Here is a 15,030-nt window from a genome sequence, read left to right as displayed (position 1 = left end):
AGAACTAATCTAAGTAACTTATTCTTTGGAAATGCATGTAATACTAGCTCCATAAAACAGTACTGATGTTCCCTTTGTATCATCCACATCTGGAGAAATCTCTCACTACAAGTTTTTTAAAGTATCAGAGGAGCTGGTAGGATGTGTTCATATGTCTGATCAATGCAACACTAAAAACAGCTGGTGCTGATGCAGATATATTTTGAAACCTGAAGTCCTGACGCACAAAACATCCTTTTTCAGAAAAGGAAATGGACTATGTTTAAGATCTAGGATGTGCCAAAGTGCTTGGAGCTGAAATGGGACCAACACCAGTGAAACATTCAATCTGTGTGCAATACTTCAGTGTCTCTTTTACAGGTTTTGTTGTTTTGTTCTTTGATCGTGTGAATTCAGGACAGGAAAGAGGTTTATACAACTTGCAAATAAATAATTTCTTAAAATCAAGGAATGATTTCTTGAGGAAAACACTAAAGTTCACGGAAAAAAAATCATACCAAGGTATTACAATCTATTAAGAAGTTCACTAAATGCTCTATCAACATATATTAAACAAAAAGAATATACAAACACCAAGCCCTCAAAAACCTAGCAATTAGAAGCTGATCCTAGCCATACTCAAGTTAGTGGAAAGTTGGCCAGCCAGATTTCCAGGAAATTTAGATCTCATTTATTTCATCTGGGGGTCACTTCTGAATCACAACAGATAATTCTCTGAACACTATAGAAACAATGAAGAATAAGTGAAAATGAGGGAGAGTCATAGACTCCTCCATGTCGTGATTGCAGGTAATTAGTTTGGAGAAAGAACAGGGATAGCATGATTTATCAATTCAAGTCAAGTATATTCATTAATAACCAGTGCAGACGTGCTCAACTGTACAATTCACATGCTCAGCCACTCAGCTGATTACTGATAACACAATTTGTAAGTTGTGTTATTTGCCCCTGCGAGATAGTGCCTTTCTAAACTTAGTCATTAATAGTATACTGAGTTTTGGTGGGTAGATGTTAAAAACAGGATTAAAGCACATCACACATTTCAGGAAGTCCCCTTAAAAAACAACCCCCAGGAGCATTCATCAGCAGCATGTGCTCCCCAGGTCCTCAGGCTTCTTCACCTGCGCAGTTCAAGTTGCTCTAAACAGAGCTGCACTACTACTAATGCAAGTGGTATGTGAAGCTGGAAAACCTTGAAACATTGGAACTGCTATTAAATCTCTGGTAATATTTAGATTACAACCCTTTTGAGGTATGGACAATCTCCTGCTGTATATATGCTGTGCCTAGAAAAGCTTGGGAGAGAGCAGCGTGGAGATTGAGCCTATGACGACTTCTCTGGGTCTATTTTAGTGAGAACTTTGGTTTCTATTTCTGTTGCTCCTACATCTTACTGAGGGTGACTCAGACAATGTTTTTAAAAAAAAAAAAAAAAAAAAGCATAGGGGAAAGTGGTTCTCCATGGTCTACTTCCATATATAGGTAGGATATTAATATGACCTACATGTTACAAACTCCTCTGAGGACAGATGCAGATAGAGTGGCTGTATGGTACCAGGACTAGATGTGGGAGGGAGTGATGCCTCCACAAGCTACTTTTCTCTTCTCTAGGCCCTGGAAATTTGGGGCTAAGCCAGAAGTAGCTACTCCTTCTTTGCACTGGTTCAGTAGTGAACAGTGCAGAGAAAGCCTTGGATTTTGGTTTTGCTGCTGCTCAGGTGAGCTGATTTCACGGTGGGCCAGCATCCCAGATAACCTGTAGGGGATGCAGTAAACACYTCCACTTTCCCACTTGCTGCCCTTGTCTGGCACCATGGAGGTGGGTTGTGGCTCTGCAATGCAGAGGGTGCAGGCAATGCAGCCTTGCATGCTCCTCTGTGCCTGCTGTTTCTCTCTCCTGAATGCCTGGCAGGATTCATAGACAGGATAAACAGGAGCAGTGGGAACACTACGGAGCAGGCAGAGCTCCTCGGCCTTTCAACTAAATGAAGAGGGCTCTAAGAATTATTCCAAGCCCTATCCAATAAATCCAAACACTTGTAATCTCTTCTCACCCTGGTTCCTCGTTCACTGCACTATGTCTGTGCCAGCAGTGTGGAAATAAGCTCCTCGTAGGCACATCAGTTGTTCTAATGATTTCACAAGTGTTTCAGGAGAAGTAATCCCCTCTCAAATGATGAAATGTCTGAGCAGTACCATGTGGCTGGGAGATTACAGTATTCAAGTTTGTGAGCTTCACCTTCTCTAAAGCTTTCAGTTTTGCCTATGCCTTTTGTTTTGGACAYGGCCCCTGAAACATCTAGGTGAGTTGCTAAGGTGGTACTCATGGATGAGTAGAGCATCTTTTGAACAGACTATGCCCAGTCATGTTGTCCTGTCCTTTGTGCTTAGTTTTCACATGGTACAGCACCTTAGAGRGAGACTGTGGAGCCAGCTCATCTCAAGAAGTGTATGTAACTGTTTGGATAGTGTCTGCATGGGTGTATGTCAGCTCACATAAGAGCTGACCTGAGAATTTAACAGCTGCCCACCTTTCTTGCCCAAATTGAACTATTTCCAGGCAATAACACCACATTTGCACCAAAGAATTTTCTTTGGTAACTGCAGTAATTTTATACTGCAATATAAATTTCCAGTCAATGGAAGACACTGGCTCCTGGATGTATGCAGCTGCCAGAAAGAAACAACAGTACATGAAAGTCCAGGAGAAGGCTTTAAATTCTGACARGACATGCTCAGGAAATACCAATCAATTCATATAGTAACTGATCATCTTCACCCTTTAAAAATCAAGCTAACAGCTGTTCATCGTCTCTTCTTCCAAAAACGAGTCCAGATCCCTTTTGACCCAGTGTACACTATTCATTTCTATTGTAGATTTTGGCAGTTTGTTTCATACTTTTAATTATACCCTTTGTGCAATGAAAGTCATCTTGAATAGTTTACAGTCCCTGCCTCATCTGCAATCTGTAACCTCTTGCTTTGGAATTAGCAACAAGTCATACAGCTTTTTATTTGAAACAACCCATTCCTTTTCTGGTATATACTGTACTGTATTTCTTACAAATTCCTATCCTTTCCAGCTGCAGTAGAACTTCAGTTCTATTGACTCAAACCCAACATAGTCATTTACTCCACAGTTCCTAGATTTTTAAGGCCTGAAGAAGTGATTGCATCGTCTAGCCTGACTTCCTGTATAATAAAGACCATAAGATTTCATCTAGCTACTGCTATTTGAAGCCTAATGTATAGCATTGACTAGAACATATGGCCTGGAACAGCTTTTATTTTTACTCAAAGTGAATATGAAATGCATCACTCATGATTGCATTCATCAGTTTTATATTCCCTTTACACGCCTGTAAATGAATCCACAAGGTATTAGGCAATGAAGAATCAGACCAAAATGATCAAATCGCTGCAATTTTTCCTGATCAGTTTTCATATATCTCCATGCATAATGGTTTAATTATCTCCTGTTTCAAGTTTCACTAGTGTTTTACTGCAGTCTGTATATACTTTCTGGAATAGAAAATGAAATAGTTACATGATAAATATTATTATCATATCGTCAATGGAGCTTGGAAGGGATCTCCTTAAACATCTTTTTTAGATTAAAAAAGGCTTTTAGATGTTTAGATTTTATTATTCTGAATCTTTGGTTAAACATTTAAAGGTGAAAATAATCACCACTGGATGGCAGGGAATATATTAAAGATTCATTTATGAAGGGGTGAAAAATCAAAAATGGAAAAAAAAAATATATCTGAGTTGCTACTAGAAAGGAGTTTTGTGCATCCAGTTCTGACACCTATCATTGTGCCTGAACAGCATTTACAGTGGTGGCTGCCTCAGATTCTTGGRCTGACATCACAAACTCCAGGAGAAATTCCAAAATGGCTTTTTAAAAGCTATCTCAGTATTATTGATTGAGATATCTTTGTCTAAAAACACAGAGAGTTTACGTCAAAGCCGGAATTAGAATATGGGAATGATCACTCTCTGTCCTGTATTTAGAGTACATTTTCCAAGTATCCAGCTTGAGCTAAGGAAAAAAAGTCAGAGAAAAACACTCCCAAGCAGTTTCTTGAAATCTTGATATTTTTGCAGCACTCACTGTAGTTTTAGAACATAAAATATTCTTCATCCTTCTCTCTCTCCCACCCCCAATTTGTGYGTTCCAATTTTGTCTGAGAATATTGTCGTTTATCTATTGAAACTTTCTTTTGATTGTAAAAGCTGCTTTCATTTTAAGTAATTTTTAATGTTTGGGAAATCATGGTCCTGACAAGATGGAACTTTAGAGATTCTCTTCAGGAGAATTTGACAAAGAGAGCCAGTTAGAAAACTGTGTAAATCAGCAATAGAAGAAAATACACCATTCAAGCTGAGGGAGCCAGTGGGCTCATTGAGTGTGATCAAGTGAATGTATCACATAATCTATTTCTACTCCATGTGCAAGAAATGCTTGTCCTAATTTGTCTGGCAACTTGAGTTGAATAAAAGCCTCTTGCTTTCAACTGTGATATAAAAATCTTTACAATTTTCTATCTAAAGCCTTAGAAATAAGATTCAGGGGTGACTTAGCCATGCAATACTAGAGCATTTTCTTCTCTGGAGGAAGCATCAAACACAACATAAGCTCCTTATAAATATTCTGTAGAACAACCATTTGTAATCCTGTGATTTTTCTTTTTCTTCTCTTGTCTCAGCGTGATCTGGTTCTCCAAAATTATCATGTGATTAAAGAAGAAATGTAAAGAATTACAGTTTTCAATAATTATAGCCTGACTCTTACCCTCTGTCCTATTTGTTGTAAGCTCAGTTATGCAACAGAGTGTAATRTCATAAATAGGATATAGGCCCTCTTTATCTTTTTGGAAGAAGTTATAAATGTATTCAAAAGATTTTGGTATGTGTGTTACTTTATCTTTATTATAAAAACAACTCGSATGTGGGCTCTCGGAGGAAATTTATGGTCACTGCATGACACAATTGAATTACAAAAGTCTCATTAGAGACTGCCAGTTTACCTCCGATAATGGCTGTAAAGCATTCATCTCTAAACTCATGTCCAGACTGTTTTTCTTTTGAACTTGCTCTACTTGAGGACTGTCCTAATTTTTATGAATATGTTTTTAAGGGGCACACCATAAATACTCCTGTTGACTATTTGGGCCTAGAAGTTCTGATGTCTTATTTATGAAGAATGAACCAATGTTTAATGGTAAATAAAAATAACTTCCTTATATATATATATTTTAATGCCTGTGATGCTGAGGGAAGACAGCGGTCATCTAGAGCTGTTGTCCCTTTAAAGATCTATCCGAAAGGAACATAACACATGTTTGTGTGGAAAGAAGAAAGCAGTTCCAGCTTCTGTAGTTCATTTGGCAAGTGGAGGGGATTCTTTGTGTCCTAAAGCCTCTGTTCCTTTTTCTCCTGACACAAGGAAATAAATGTGAAGTCACAGGTGAAGCAAAGACTTGAGCCTGGTATTAGGAAACTAAACTTGCAATTCAGAGATGAAAGTGTGTTTTCTATTAAGTCCCAGAGAAAAAAAAATAATGATCAATAAGGTTATACCAGCACCCTCCTTTTCAGTTTCTCCAGCCAGTAACTCACCTTTATTATTGTAAAGGACTCAAGATGTACAGAGTGTTTGGCTGTTCTCCTTCTGAATATGTCTCTGAAGCTTGATGATGCCATGCACACTTCTCACTTTGGAAGAATTATTTTCTATTTTAATTTATTTGAAGTCTGAGTTTAGAAACACACATGAAGAGCTTAATTTTAAGATCTTTCATCAAACAAATGGAAAACTGAACCTGTAATTCTTGTATTTCCCACTGATTTTAGTGGTGCAAAAGGAGAGTATCTGCTTTTACAATATTAATCTAAGTCTTAAAGCTTATATCCTATTGTTGAGACTTTTATGCTGTCATCCAGAAAAGGCGTCTAAAGCCTGAAAAATGCCTTCTGGTACCCTGGTGGTGTGGGATGAAGAGTCCTATCAATTACCTAGAAGGGGAGTGACTTCCATAGCGTCCATCTTTCCAGAAAAGTCTTGCCACAGATATTTTGGGATTTTGAGGACTGAAAGGATCCAAACTTTGAAACTGAAGGAGGGTTCTAAGCACTTCTAGCTTCTTAGTGTGGTAGGAGAAAACATCACGAAATATCTGGCTGAATACATTATGAAATGTATTTGGCTAGTCAACCAAGCCAAGCCAATTTGGCTAGATCCTGTCGCAAGTCTGACAGTCCTTTATAGTACTCTACAGATACAGTTGCTTTCTTGGGAGTGCAAAATATGTGCAGCACCTTAGGTTTTGGTTACTATCCTAACTACTGTGAAAAAACAATGAAAGTATTTTTTTTGGCAGTGACTTTTGACATCTATTTTTCATCCAGTTTTCTAATTGCAGGATGAGTAAACACAAAARGACACAAACATTCAACCAATGTACTGGGAAAAATGTCAGCATTGCTTAAGCTTAAACTTTGCTAGAGTTTGCTAGATAGATATCACAGAATCACAGGATTACTGAGGTTGGAAGGGACCTCTAGCGATCATCTAGTCCAACCCCTCTGTTCCAGCAGGGACACCCAGAGCACGGGGCACAGGGTCACATCCAGGCAGATTTTGAAGGTCTCCAGAGAAGGAGACTCCACAACCTCGCTGGGCAGCCTGTTCCAGGGCTCTGTAACCCACACAGGAAAGAAGTACTTCCTCATTTGGAGATGGAACTTCCTGTGTTTCAACTTACACACATTGCCCCTTGTCCTATCACCGACCACCACTGAGAAGAGGTTGGCCCCTTCCTCCCTACATTCATCCTTTAGGTATTTATACATATTAATCAGATTCCCCCCTCAACCTTATCTTCTCTAGGCAAAACAGGCCCAACTCGTTCAATCTTTCCTTGTATGATAGATGTTCATTTCCCTTAATCATCTTTCTTGCTCTCCGCTGGATCCTCACTAGAAGCTCCATATCCCTCTTATACTGGGGAGCCCAGAACTGCACAGAGTACTCCAGGTGCGGCCTCACCGGAGCTGAGTAGAGGGGCAGGATCCCCTCCCTTGACCTTGACCTTGACCTTGTTGCCTTGGAGGAGGCAACACTCCAGGCCAGGATCCCATTGGCCTTCTTAGCCACGAGGACACTGCTGACTCATTGTTAAGTTGGTGTCCAAGTCCCTCTCCGTGGAGCTGCTCTCCAGCAAGTCAACCCCTAATCTGTATTGATGCCTGGAGTTATTCCTCGCCAGGTACAGGACCCTGCACTTGTCCTTATTGAACCTCATGAGGTTCCTCTCTGCCCAACTCACCAGCTTGTCCAGATCCCTCTGGATGGCAGCACAGCCCTCGGGAGCGTCGGCCACTCCACCCAGCTTGGTGTCATCTGCAAACTTGCTCAGGGTGCACTCTGTCCCCTTGTCCAAGTCATGGATGAACAAGTTGAACAGCACCAGGCCCAGTACTGACTCCGGTGGGACACCAATGGCCACAGGCCTCCAACTGGACTCGGCCCCATTTATCACCACCCTCTGAGCTCTGCCATCCAGCCAGTTCTCACTCCACCTCACTGTTCACCTGTCCAGTCCACACTTCAGGAGCTTTCCTATGAGGATATTATGGGAGACGGCATTGAAAGCCTTGTCAAGGTAGACAACATCCATGGCTCTCCCCTCATCCATCCAGCCAGTCACCCCATCGTGGAAGGCTATCAGGTTGGTCAAACATGACTTCCCCTTGGTGAATCCATGCTGACTACTTCTGATCACCTTCTTTTCCTTCACATGCCTAGAGATTCTCTCTAGGATGAGCTGCTCCATCACCTTTCCAGGGACGGAGGTGAGGCTGACTGGCCTGTAGTTTCCCGTCTCCTCCCTCTTGTCCTTTTTGAAGACCGGATTGATGTTTGCTTTCTTCCAGTCCTCAGGCATCTCCCTTGCTCTCCAGGACCTCTAGAAGATGATGGAGAGCAGCTGAGCAATAACCCTCACCAGTTCCCTCAGCACTCTTGGGTACATCCCATCGGGGCTCATAGATTTGTGGGTGTCCAGTTTGCCTAAATAATCCCTAACCCAATCCTTCTCAACAAGTGGAAGGTCTTCCTTTCTCCCGTTTATCTTTCTTTTACCGGGGCTCTGTAGTTCTTGGAGCCTTAGCAGTAAAGACAGAGGCAAAGAAGGCATTTAGTAACTCTGCCTTCTCGGCATCCTCCGTCACCAAGGCCCCCTCCCCATTCAGCAGTGCACTAACATTTTCCCTAGTCTTCCTCTTGCTGTTGATATATTTATAGAAGCCCTTCCTGTTGTCTCTGACATACCTCGCCAACTCTAATTCTTGGCCTTCCTCGTTGCATCACTACATTCTCTGACATCCCATGTGTCCTGGCCCTTCTTCCACGTGATCTATGCTCTCTTTTTCTCATTAAGTTTACCCAACAGCTCCTTGACCATCCATGCAGGTCTCCTGCCCCCCCTTACTCAACTTCTTTCTTGTAGGAATGCACCCACGCTGAGCTTGAATAAAGTGCTGGAATATTAGCCTGCTCTCATGGACCTCCTTTCCTTCTAGGACCCTGACCCAGGGGATTCCTCCAAGGGAGCTCCCTGAAGAGGTCAAGGTTGGCTGTCTTGAAGTCCAGGATTGTATATAAGAATAGAATTCCAATATATGAATAGGGAAATTATTTAAGAACAGATAATATGCTGTTCTCATCTCTAAGGTGGTAACGTCCTTTTGTGGTGCATAGGACTTCAGAGAAGAGTTCAGAGAAGACACACAACCCTCAAAATCTCAGTAAACAGATGGAAAAATAAAAGCAATTGTAAGATATTCCAGTCACATATTCTTCTGGAAGCTTGACTTACGAATGTTAAATATTAGTAGTTCTGTATAGTTATCTCTTAACAAAAAGATAGCTTTCCCTTCTCTCCCCAATATTTTGATATTTCCAAGGAAGGTTGTATGTGACATCAGATTGTGGCTAATAGTGGCATTATTAGGCCTAGGCCTAGTAGGCAAAGTTAGAAACACTTAAAAGTGTTAAGTAGGCCAAAAAAAAAAAAAAACATTTAAAATACCCCAAAGGAAAGTTAAGAGAAATGACCTTAAAACATTTCAAAGCAGATATTCCAAAGAGCTCAGTTTCTAACACCTCCTCCAGAGGCACCTAAAAAGCAAGGCGAGTTTTGCAGCTCCACACTCTGACAACACTAATTAGAAGACTTTCTGCTGGAAGCGGGGATTTAATTTTTCAACCCTGGACTTTCTTGCAAGCTCAGTCTTGAAGTTTTAGGGAAATTTTTTCCTCTTTTCATAAAAAAAAAAAAAAAAAAAAGTGTTTCTTGGAAGTCTGGCAAGTCTCACGCTATAATAGTAGCTAGTCAAAGCCCCAGCAAACCAGGCGTTGCACTGTAAAGTAAAACTAGATGATGTGAGAGTCAGTTGCATGATCCACTGCAGTCTGACTACCTGAACATTGTCTCTAAGTATTCAGATACGTACAGAAATCAGTCATTGGAGTAAAGGAAAGATTTATATGGTCGTAAGTGAAACTATTCTTCTGGAATTAATATGATCCTAAAGTTTAGAAATCTTCAGTCTATTCTCTAAACAAAGATGTGGGAAACTATTGCTGTTTATATTAAATAGTCTCATGTGGATCTTTTGGTCCTTGTGGAATATGAATGGCTATCTCTTGTAAAATCCCTACTGAAGCTGTCAACGCTTCCTCTATGAGGCGTCCCAGCTATAGAGCAGGATGGAATATGCATGCAGGTGTGACATACTCACTGCCTTGAGGAACCCCTCACCTCTCCAGCGTGGCTACACAGATATCAGAGCAAGGTTAGTAAAGGGAACATGGTTTGTCATTGGAGATTACACACCTTATTCATATTTTTTATCCCCTTTGTAAAACTTTGTCTTCAGCAGAATTATTCCTGGTTTTGAACAGAGAGATTTGAGACTCAGATGGCCTTGAGTTGCAGAGTCAGACTCCATTCTTATAAGCCTCATCTCACCCAGTCAGATCACACACTCATCCCTCACCTTGATTTTTTTCCATTTTTATTCACTGTCTCCATGTTTCTAACTGGAGGGCTAATCTAGAAACCACCTTCTGCCTTGAATCTATACTTGGGCTATTCATAATGATTCCTCCTTGTGCCCATATGATTTTTTGTTTTATTTAAACATCTTTCAGGTATTTCTTCCTCTCTTCCTTCTTCATTTTTATTAGGAAGAAACCATATCCTCTTTCAGGTTTCATTGTATTGCTAAACAGTGCTGAACTCATTTGGTCTCTTCTTCTAAAACAAACTCCCCAGTGGGCCTTTTGAGGCCTGTTCAATAGACTCTTAATCTTTCCACAAATTCTTACCTTCTTGGTATAAGTCTAGTCACCTGTGGCCAGGAAAAAATAAGTTCAGAGCGCTCCAGACACTCTCCTATCACTACCTTGTAGAAGGCCAGTCTCTATCAGAAACACTTTAGCCATTAAGCTGCAGGCAGGCTTGCATTCTCACAGTCAAGGCCTCATCAGCATTTCTACAGTATTTTTTCCTCCTATCATTTCCAGCTGATGAGATCTGACTTTACTGCATTCACTTACACAATTAAGTGAGAGGTGAATTAGGGATAGCACGTTTGCAGAAAAGAAAAAAAAAAAAAAAAAAAAAAAAAGACCAAACACTTCACAGTTTATTTTCACACTTCTCTGACAGAAATCTCAGGGTCAGCTACACCAGTTTTTAACCTCAGTGTTCACTGGATAAGCCCATGCTGAAGATATCATGTTCATACCTTTTTGGATGATTCCTCTAAGATTATTTGTAGCCTAAAGTATAATTTCCAATGATAATTTAAACAAAAAATAAGATGAAAAGTCTTCTATTGTTTCTGAATATTCAGAAATGGAGCAGTAATTTTAGAATGAATATCTGGTCACTATAACTAAGATATTGACTTTATATTATACTTACTTAAAAAATATTTGATAGAGCTACAGAGAAGTTGTTGCTCCCTTGAAGTCAATGGCAAAATTCCTGTTGAGTTTAATGGTCTAGGATTTCTTCCATAGCATGATTCACTGCATCAGTGCACCAGTTTTATGCCAGACCAAGTCTATGGAAAGCACTGGAGTTCCCTTGGCATGCAAAGAGTGAAATCATTAAGAAAAAAAATAAGAATACAAAGAATTGTTATAGTTCTTATTGGAATGAAAGAATTATAATTGAGAGATAAGTGATTCTGTAAACATCAGCCAAGTGAAATATTCAAGACCAGTATGTTAGACAATTGCATGGCACTATAAAAACCAAATATATCTACATATCATGTATTCATACTATTATATAAAAATGCAATCTTAAATAGACAAAATAGGGAGACCACAAAGATTTACATCACTGATGATAAGTTTCTCTTTAAAAAAGTGCTCAGTATATTTTAGACCAAGAGTCAGCTTCTGCCCCTTGATATACACATGCAAATTCCATTAAAGTAGTTGGAACTGTATGTTCATACTTGTGGGAATGACTTGGCTGTTCAAAGGCCTGAGAGCATTGACTGCTAGGACTGCTCAAGAATTTGCCAGCAAAATTACTTTTTATTTTATTTTTTGTCAAAAACTGTTGTTTGTCAAAACTAAACATTTCTGCACAAATATATGTGGCAAGTCTGACAACGATAGCATTTCTGGTCAAGGATAAGGAGAAGACAAATGTCTCCAGCACAACTTACTCCAAATGGGGACTTCTTTTTTCTCTCCCACTCCAATATGAACCTCTTGACTAGGACGAGTCTCCATCGGTCTCCCCATTTGGAGCGATTCTATGAAGCTCTATGAATTCCATTTAATTGGACAAAAGGGCTGCTTAATAATCATCTCCTCCTCTGAAGATTTGTGTTCCTCACAGGAAGAGCAAGGCCCTGAAGGTCTCCTCCCTCCTAGAGGGTTATTATCTTAACGGACACTGTCATTCTGAATGAACAAGTTACTGGGCCATCCAGCTCCTACTATGGGAGGATTGTGACTTGTCAAAAGTGGTCATGAGATGAGATATTTGTTTTCCTCTAGACTCCTCTAAACCTCTATAAAAATACGAGGAAGTTTTTATCTCAGTTTGTTATGACTTTGAAAATACATATTTTGTTTACATGAATATTTTTTGCTGTATTTTCTACCCTCCTGCAGTATTTCAGAAATGAAGCTAAAACTTCAGCRCTCAGCTGCTGGGGGATGCAAAGAAAAAGACAAACTTTCATGTTGGTCTTTCATATATATCCATGAAAGAACAACAGCAGCAGAGACACCGTATTCCTATAGCTCTGTTTGCCAAAGCAGCTGATAATTGAGGGGAGAGGAGGAGTGAGGGAGGGGAAAATTTAACACTAGTGGGATACATTACATATGGCTTATCTGCCTGGCCTCTGGAAGACAACGTCAAAGAGTAAAATATCGCTTGGCAGAAGTGTGGCCAGTAAAGCGGGATCTCAGACCCCTGCCACATTGAAAGCTAAGGGTACAACAGTGGACGCACTGCTAGTCCTTGTGGTGGCACTTCCCTGCTGCCCAGTTTCATGCTTTGCAACTCAGAAAGACATCAGCTCATTGTGAAGCTCTCATCAGCCAACAAGCTGAGGAAGTTTATGAGATCAACTGGCTTAGTGCTAGTTTCTTGCACAGGCTGAATTTCACCCTATGCCATTAAATATAGCTCTGGTGACTTCTGCCCACCATTAGTCCCTTTGGTCCTTGATGGGKTTTTGACAAGCCTTTTGTGCTTGTAAATTAAGTATAAATTAAACATTTTTTTTTTCCGTTTTCAGAGCCTACAGGGAAATGCTTTCCCTTCAGCTGGGCCTCTTCCTATCTTATCAAATAATATGAGCTTGCACTCCATTTATACCACATAGAGCTTCAGAAACTCTCATAGCTTTTAACCTGTCATGTAGATTAAGACCTCATTAAATTTCATACTACCTTCACCATGATCATGTTACCTAATGTTAAAGATTTGGGAGCAACATAATCAGCACTGATATAGAATGAAAGCAGAGAGCTCTTTCATAGTATGACTGCTTGTGGCTTCATTTGCTAGGGGAAAATTTACTGTGAGTGCAGTCTGGTCTATGCCTCTGCATGTGCTCTCTCTGGGAGAAACATGCCTTGGATATCCCTTCACTGACTGATTGTGACCTGTATTTCTGACTTTAAATGAATATGTCTATGCTCATAGATCAAATATGGTCATCTGGGAATTAGGAAAATGTGTTTGTGCATGCAGATACATGCACATATATATCTACTTAATATCTATATTTATTCATAGGTATAGTTATAATTCTCCCCTACATTTCCAGCACTGCTCATTTTCCCAGAAACCATTGGCAAAAAAAGAAAGGGTTGTTCAAAGAGGAATAAGTAAAGCCACATTGGGTTTCCCTGTTTTAATGTTTGCATGATAGCAGCTGTAGGTCTCTGCAGAGACTGAAAGTTTTTAGTGTGAGGACTGCATACATAGTATTAAAGCCCTATCCTGCCCTAGAAACCTAATGTTAAAAGCAGGTTAAATAAGCAGAAAAAAAGTATTACTCTAGTTTTATAGAAAAGGAACAAAACTATTAAATGATTCGGTCATTTAGAAAATCAATAATAAGCTTCTTTTATCACAGCCAATACCACTGCTACTAGTCAGATTTTGAAATCTACTATTCTGGCAATGTTTCTCGTCACGCTTCACAGATACAGAAAATGCTGAGAAAGAGAGAAAAACAACTCAGTCTTATACAACATATATCCTTGAGGATTTGAGCATCTCACCTGAGTTCTGTGTTTTCCCTATTAACATGCTACCTACCTGAGATGAAGTGCAGAGCACATGCATGACCTGCCCAAGGCAGAGCTAGACCTAGAATCAGGATTTCTGCAGGTTTTACCTGGAGGATCAATATCTTATTTATTATGAAATCTCTCTATGGAGAGCATCAGTTAAAAATAATATAGACATATTTATTCACTTATTTTATTTCACCTTAAAAATTATGAAGTATTAGCGTAAAATAATGGCATGGAATTATTTTTCTTTTTAAAGTTCTTCATGTTGTGTTTGGGGATTTTTTTTAGGGAGAAGAAAGAGTTGAAGAGGAATGAGAGAGCAACACCGTCTCTCTCCACAAGTTCATTGTAAATCGCTTTCTTGTGGAGGCCCAAGAGATTAACTTCATTGACCTGTGGCCTTTCATTGCTTGCAGACCATTCCTGTCTTGTTCTATGCTGCCTGACTGCCCAGACGGCAGCAGGAATGGAAATCTCTTGTACCTTGCAGGATGAGGCCCTCACTTTGCGAAGCGCAGATAGCCACTCAAAGGACTTCCCSGTGTCACGTCTTTTATAAACTCCACCATGCTTTTCCCGTGTCTGTGCAACATCTCAGTTCATTAGGAAGAAGACACGAGATAGCAGAAGGCACGATACAGTGTGTTTTTGGATCCCCCAAGTCCAAGAGATCCTCCTTCCTGTACCACACATGGGACCTTTAACTTTAACCCAGCCATGCCTTTTGTCTGAAAGGGAGAGACTATTTATGAGGAGTCATACAAAATAAACATGAAGAGTTCACCATAAAATATGACAACCACTTTAAATAATGTTGACTTAATTAAACTTTAAACTTTATTTATATATTTTATGGCTGTAGTGTGAGCTCTTCTCGGATGTTTACTTCAGTGAAAAAATCCATCATGTGAGGGCCTTGAAAGGAATTAATCCCCTTACCCCTGGCACAGAACTCAGCTCCAACAATTCAGATCTAAATATTTAGTGATGGATGATACATGTTTATAGAACAGAGGGCAGCATGACATTTAAATGGGATCCGGAGTTGCTATAGTGAGCGTACATTGTTGAAAAGAAACTGGAAGCTGAAGCCATGCCAATTATCGGAAGCTGATAAGTCAGCCCCTTTTTGCATGATTTTTCCCTTCTATCTATCCCCTCTGGGTTTTTGA

The sequence above is a fragment of the Nothoprocta perdicaria genome, unplaced genomic scaffold (assembly GCF_003342845.1).
Source record: "Nothoprocta perdicaria isolate Ctin4 unplaced genomic scaffold, notPer1 scaffold_52, whole genome shotgun sequence".
NCBI classification, from domain to species: domain Eukaryota; kingdom Metazoa; phylum Chordata; class Aves; order Tinamiformes; family Tinamidae; genus Nothoprocta; species Nothoprocta perdicaria.
The sequence above is the reverse complement of the archived record's forward strand: the minus strand, read 5'-3'. Positions refer to the sequence as shown.